The sequence below is a fragment of the Salmo salar genome, unplaced genomic scaffold (assembly GCF_905237065.1).
Source record: "Salmo salar unplaced genomic scaffold, Ssal_v3.1, whole genome shotgun sequence".
Lineage (NCBI taxonomy): Eukaryota > Metazoa > Chordata > Actinopteri > Salmoniformes > Salmonidae > Salmo > Salmo salar.
The window spans coordinates 332,501-340,000 of record NW_025550945.1 but is presented as its reverse complement, the minus strand read 5'-3'; the positions used below and the strand labels follow the sequence as shown (position 1 = coordinate 340,000).

Sequence of the window (7,500 nt, the reverse complement as noted above, 5' to 3'; positions counted from 1 at the left end):
TCCAGTCTCTCTTCAGTCTCTCTCCAGTCTCTCTCCAGTCTCTCTCCAGACTCTCTCCAGTCTCTCTCCAGACTCTCTCCAGTCTCTCTCCAGTCTCTCTTCAGTCTCTCTTCAGTCTCTCTCCAGTCTCTCTCTAGTCTCTCCAGTCTCTCTCCAGTCTCTCTCCAGTCTCTCTCCAGTCTCTCTTCAGTCTCTCTCCAGTCTCTCTCCAGTCTCTCTCCAGTCTCTCTCCAGACTCTCTCCAGTCTCTCTCCAGACTCTCTCCAGTCTCTCTCCAGTCTCTCTCCAGTCTCTCTTCAGTCTCTCTCCAGTCTCTCTCTAGTCTCTCCAGTCTCTCTCCAGTCTCTCTCCAGTCTCTCTTCAGTCTCTCTCCAGTATCTCTCCAGTCTCTCTCCAGTCTCTCTCCAGTCTCTCTCCAGTCTCTCTTCAGTCTCTCTCCAGTCTCTCTCCAGTCTCTCTCCAGTCTCTCTTCAGTCTCTCTCCAGTCTCTCTCCAGTCTCTCTCCAGTCTTTCTCCAGTCTCTCTCCAGTCTCTCTCTAGTCTCTCCAGTCTCTCTCCAGTCTCTCTTCAGTCTCTCTCCAGTCTCTCCTCAGTCTCTCTCCAGTCTCTCTTCAGTCTCTCTGTCTTTCTGTCTCTCCTCTCATTTTAATATGGTCTGTCCCGGTCCCAGAGTCTGTGTTCAATCATGACAGGTCAGTGGTAGATGGGGGTGGAGTCAGTAGTTTGATTGACAGGTCAGTGGTAGATGTGTGTGGAGTCAGTAGTTTGATTGACAGGTCAGTGATATATGGGGCGGGGCCGTAGTAGATGGGGGCGGGGGCAGATGGGGGTGGGGGTGGGGTCCATTGTAGATGGGGGTGGGGTCATTGGTAGATGGGGTGGGGTTCGCTGTAGATGGGGCGGGGTCCGTTGTAGATGGGGCGGGGTCATTGGTAGACGGCCTGGACATACTCCGGGGGAAGAATCCGACGCGTCCATGACAACGGCCTCTCCAGCGCAGCGAATCGGAACAGTCGAGCAGGTCGATGATATCACCGCGGAGGAAGCGTAGCTGGGAGGGTGGTGGGGGGTGAAGTCAAACAGAGCGTGGGCGTGGTGGGGGAGCTGGAGGGGGGTACAGGACAGGGTTAGACCAATGATGAATACAAACCCTGCTGATGCTATGCACGTCTCAGACCAGGCTAGTAATGTTCAGACCAGGCTAGTAATGTTCAGACCAGGCTAGTACTGTTCAGACCAGGCTGGTACTGTTCAGACCAGGCTGGTACTGTTCAGACCAGGCTAGTATTGTTCATACCAGGCTAGTACTGTTCAGACCAGGCTAGTACTGTTCAGACCAGGCTAGTACTGTTCAGACCAGGCTAGTAATGTTCAGACCAGGCTAGTAATGTTCAGACCAGGCTAGTAATGTTCAGACCAGGCTAGTATTGTTCAGACCAGGCTAGTAATGTTCAGACCAGGCTAGTAAGAGAGGGGTGGTAGAGACAGAGAGAGAGAAATAACAGAATAGAGAGGTAGAGAGAGGTAGAGAGACAGAGAGAGAGAGAGAGAGAGAGACAGAGAGAGAGAGAGGAAGGTTGAGAGAGAGAGGTAGAGAGGTAGAGAGAGAGAGGTAGAGAGGTAGAGAGAGAGAGAGAGAGAGAGAGAGAGAGAGAGAGACAGAGAGATTAATTGAAATGTAATTGATATGTTCAGTTGTTACCCTGGCACATTGTTCTGGGTCTCGTAGGACGACGATTCCCTCCTTGGCGATGCTGTTGCTATGATAGAACTCCACCATCTGGTTCAGAGAGAAGAACATCTCCTCCCAAACAAAGTACTGTCCTGACCTGTCCTGGAGCACCTTGAAGTGCTGCACATGGTCCCCATAACTAGAGGGAGACAGGGGGAGAGAGAGAGAGAGAGACAGAGAGACAGAGAGAGGAGGAAGAGAGAGGAGAGAGAGAGAGAGAGAGAGAGAGGAGGAAGAGGAGGAAGAGAGAGAGGAGGAAGAGAGAGAGACAGAGAGACAGAGAGACAGAGAGAGAGGAGGAAGAGAGAGAGAGAGAGAGAGAGCACACTATTAGCACACTACCCCTATGTTAAGAGAGGGGGGGTTAACGAGGGGTGGAAACTCAGGATACTAGACAACGAAGACTCAGCTAATATAAATCTCTATAAGTCTGGAACAGTAATGGTACAGGGTAACCCCCCCCAAACAGGTTCAGCTGGACTCCCACCTAATCAAAGAATCAGCCTCTCTTGAGAAAGATACCTCCCCCAGCCCCGAACGGGTCAGACCAGACCTCTTCATTATACAACCCCCACAGACGAGCCACCCCCAGACCTCTTCATTATATAACCCCCACAGACCAGCCACCCCCAGACCTCTTCATTATACAACCCCCACAGACCAGCCACCCCCAGACCTCTTCATTATATAACCCCCACAGACCAGCCACCCCCAGACCTCTTCATTATACAACCCCCACAGACCAGCCACCCCCAGACCTCTTCATTATACAACCCCCACAGACCAGCAACCCCCAGACCTCTTCATTATATAACCCCCACAGACAAGCCACCCCCAGACCTCTTCATTATATAACCCCCACAGGCCAGCAACCCCCAGACCTCTTCATTATATAACCCCCACAGACGAGCCACCCCCAGACCTCTTCATTATATAACCCCCACAGATGAGCCACCCCCAGACCTCTTCATTATATAACCCCCACAGGCCAGCAACCCCCAGACCTCTTCATTATATAACCCCCACAGACGAGCCACCCCCAGACCTCTTCATTATATAACCCCCACAGACGAGCCATCCCCAGACCTCTTCATTATATAACCCCCACAGACGAGCCACCCCAGACCTCTTCATTATACAACCCCCACAGACGAGTCACCCCAGACCTCTTCATTATACAACCCCCACAGACGAGTCACCCCCAGACCTCTTCATTATATAACCCCCCACAGACGAGCCACCCCCAGACCTCTACATTATATAACCCCCACAGACGAGTCACCCCCAGACCTCTTCATTATATAACCCCCACAGACAAGCCACCCCCAGACCTCTACATTATATAACCCCCACAGACGAGTCACCCCCAGACCTCTTCATTATATAACCCCCACAGACAAGCCACCCCCAGACCTCTTCAATATACAACCCCTCCCAGACCAGGGAGACTCCCCTCCCCTCCCCTCCCAGACCAGGGAGACTCCCTCCCCTCCCAGACCAGGGAGACACCCTCCCCTCCCCTCCCAGACCAGGGAGACTCCCCTCCCAGACCAGGGAGACTCCCCTCCCAGACCAGGGAGACTCCCCTCCCAGACCAGGGAGCCTCCCCTCCCCTCCCAGACCAGGGAGACTCCCCTCCCAGACCAGGGAGACTCCCTCCCAGACCAGGGAGCCTCCCTCCCCTCCCAGACCAGGGAGACTCCCTCCCAGACCAGGGAGACTCCCTCCCCTCCCAGACCAGGGAGACTCCCCTCCCCTCCCCTCCCAGACCAGGGAGACTCCCCTCCCAGACCAGGGAGACTCCCCTCCCAGACCAGGGAGACTCCCCTCCCAGACCAGGGAGACACCCCTCCCCTCCCAGACCAGGGAGACTCCCCTCCCAGACCAGGGAGACTCCCCTCCCCTCCCAGACCAGGGAGACTCCCCTCCCCTCCCAGACCAGGGAGACTCCCCTCCCCTCCCCTCCCAGACCAGGGAGACTCCCTCCCCTCTTCTCCCAGACCAGGAGACTCCCCTCCCCTCCCAGACCAGGGAGACTCCCCTCCCCTCTTCTCCCAGACCAGGGAGACTCCCCTCCCCTCCCAGACCAGGGAGACTCCCCTCCCCTCTTCTCCCAGACCAGGGAGACTCCCCTCCCCTCCCAGACCAGGGAGACTCCCTCCCCTCCCCTCCTAGACCAGGGAGACTCCCCTCCCCTCCCCTCCTAGACCAGGGAGACTCCCCTCCCCTCCCAGACCAGGGAGACTCCCCTCCCCTCCCAGACCAGGGAGACTCCCCTCCCCTCCCCTCCTAGACCAGGGAGACTCCCCTCCCCTCCCAGACCAGGGAGACTCCCCTCCCCTCCCCTCCCAGACCAGGGAGACTCCCCTCCCCTCTTCTCCCAGACCAGGGAGACTCCCCTCCCCTCCCAGACCAGGGAGACTCCCCACCCCTCCCAGACCTGTGGGACACCCCCCTAAGCCAACCATGCCCACACCCAATTTAGGCCCCCTCAGATCAGACCCATGCCCCCCCCCCAAAGAGGACCTCATTATAAATATCCTCCTGTGTGCTACCTATATCCCCCCACTAGAATCCCCCATACTATAACGATGCCAGCTTCTCCATCCTACCTATATCCCCCCACTAGAATCCCCCATACTATAACGATGCCAGCTTCTCCATCCTACCTATATCCCCCAATATAATCCCCCATACTATAACGATGCCAGCTTCTCCATCCTACCTATATCCCCCCAATATAATCCCCCATACTATAACGATGCCAGCTTCTCCATCCTACCTATATCCCCCACTAGAATCCCCCATACTATAATGAAGACAGCTTCTCCATCCTACCTATATCCCCCCACTAGAATCCCCCATACTATAACGATGCCAGCTTCTCCATCCTGGAGGGGGAAATCAATCATTCCCTCCCCAAATATGCCCCCCTTAGACACAACTATGACAAAAACAACTAACAAAAAATGGGTGACAACTCCTGCAGCTCTGTCGCACGCTGGGTATGTACATAGTCTACTTTATCACTGAGATCACCCCAGAGTCTCTCAGAGCGTTCACAGTCAGTCCACTGACACCCCTATCAGATCACAGCTAAATCACAGTCTACTTTAACAGAGAAATACTCAATCATGAGGCATCAAAGCCAAAGGAACTGAGTAACATAAAGAAATGCTATAGATGGAAGGAAAGTAGTGTGGAAACCTACCAAACAACAATTAGGCAACGACAAATTCAATCCCTTCTAGAACAACTTCCTGGACAAAACGTTCCACTGTAATAGTGAAGGTGTAAACTTGTCAGTAGAAAATGTTAACAGTATATTTGACCTCTCAGCTTCCCTCCATCAAATCTAAAAAAAAATGTCAAACAGAAAACTGAAGAAAATTAACAACAATGACAAATGTTTTGATGAAGAATGCAAAAACCTATGAAAGAAATGGAGAAACCTGTCCAACCCCAAAAAACACAGAGAACCAGAAAACCCCCTGAGTCCACGTCTTCTTCTATGGTGAATCACTAAAACAATTACAGAAATACCCTAAAAGAAGGAACGTCATAAATCTATCCAAAATGGAGATGTATAAACCACTTCTCCAATCTATCTATAACGAAGAACAAACAGCAAAAACATATAAATGATCAAATACAAATCTTAGAATCAACTATTAAAGACCAGAACCCACTGGATTCTCCAATTACCTTGAATGAACTACAGGACAAAATACAAACCCTCCGACACCAAAAGGCCTGTGGGGTTGATGGGATCCTCAATGAAATGATAAAATATACAGACCACAAATTCCAATTGGCTATACTTAAACTCTTTAACATCATCCTCAGCTCTGGCATCTTCCCCCGATATTTTGGAACCAAGGACTGATCACCTCAATCCACAAAAGTGGAGATAAATTTGACTCCAAAAACTGGCCTGGTCCTAGATGACTTGGTAGAGCGGTGTGAGGAATCACACTTGGTCCTCAATACCAGTAAGACCAAAGAGATGTGTGTATAGACTTCAGGAAGTGTACAACACCTACCACTGTAACATCTATATCAGAGGTCAGGACATAGAGAGTGTAGAGGAATAGAGATATCTGTGTGTCCTCTTGGACAATAAGTTTCAGTGGTGTAAATGTACAGACCTGATCTACAACAAGAGCCAACAGAGATTGTACTTTCTCAAAAAGCTGGGATATTTTTAAAGTAGACTGTACTGACTGTGTTTTATCTAATCTTTCATTGAGAGTATTTTAACTTTTTGTATTGTTTTGTTGGTTTGGCAATGCCACTGTCAGCCAGAGAAATATGCTGAGAAGGATTATTACCACAGCAAGCAAGGTACTTGGAGTCAAACAGACAGGCCTGGATGAGATCTTTAAGGTCAGGTCCATCAGCAAGCCACCCCCTGTACCTGGACTTTGAACTACTGTAAGGCCAGCAGGCTAATGTTCCTATCCACCCAGTAAGGCCAGCAGGCTAATGTTCCTATCCACCCAGTAAGGCTAGCAGGCTAATGTTCCTATCCACCCAGTAAGGCCAGCAGGCTAATGTTCCTATCCACCCAGTAAGGCCAGCAGGCTAATGTTCCTATCCACCCAGTAAGGCTAGCAGGCTAATGTTCCTATCCACCCAGTAAGGCTAGCAGGCTAATGTTCCTATCCACCCAGTAAGGCTAACAGGCTAATGTTCCTATCCACCCAGTAAGGCCAGCAGGCTAATGTTCCTATCCACCCAGTAAGGCCAACAGGCTAATGTTCCTATCCACCCAGTAAGGCCAGCAGGCTAATGTTCCTATCCACCCAGTAAGGCTAGCAGGCTAATGTTCCTATCCACCCTGTAAGGCCAACAGGCTAATGTTCCTATCCACCCTGTAAGGCTAACAGGCTAATGTTCCTATCCACCCAGTAAGGCCAGCAGGCTAATGTTCCTATAGACCCAGTAAGGCCAGCAGGCTAATGTTCCTATCCACCCAGTAAGGCTAACAGGCTAATGTTCCTATCCACCCAGTAAGGCTAACAGGCTAATGTTCCTATCCACCCAGTAAGGCTAACAGGCTAATGTTCCTATAGACCCAGTAAGGCCAGCAGGCTAATGTTCCTATCCACCCAGTAAGGCTAACAGGCTAATGTTCCTATCCACCCAGTAAAGCTAACAGGCTAATGTTCCTATCCACCCAGTAAGGCCAGCAGGCTAATGTTCCTATCCACCCAGTAAGGCCAGCAGGCTAATGTTCCTATCCACCCAGTAAGGCTAACAGGCTAATGTTCCTATCCACCCAGTAAGGCCAGCAGGCTAATGTTCCTATCCACCCAGTAAGGCCAGCAGGCTAATGTTCCTATCCACCCAGTAAGGCTAACAGGCTAATGTTCCTATCCACCCAGTAAGGCCAGCAGGCTAATGTTCCTATCCACCCAGTAAGGCTAACAGGCTAATGTTCCTATCCACCCAGTAAGGCTAGCAGGCTAATGTTCCTATCCACCCAGTAAGGCCAGCAGGCTAATGTTCCTATCCACCCAGTAAGGCTAACAGGCTAATGTTCCTATCCACCCAGTAAGGCTAACAGGCTAATGTTCCTATCCACCCATTAAGGCCAGCAGGCTAATGTTCCTATCCACCCAGTAAGGCTAACAGGCTAATGTTCCTATCCACCCAGTAAGGCCAGCAGGCTAATGTTCCTATCCACCCAGTAAGGCTAACAGGCTAATGTTCCTATCCACCCAGTAAGGCCAGCAGGCTAATGTTCCTATCCACCCAGTAAGGCC

General features: G+C 51.3%; 1 pseudogene; it reads right to left on the bottom strand.

Annotated features, from left to right (window-relative positions):
- Nucleotides 1–926: 926 nt before the first annotated feature.
- The window catches only part of LOC106602037 (GRB2-related adapter protein-like), a 15,214-nt pseudogene continuing 8,640 nt past the window's right edge, over nt 927–7,500 (bottom strand).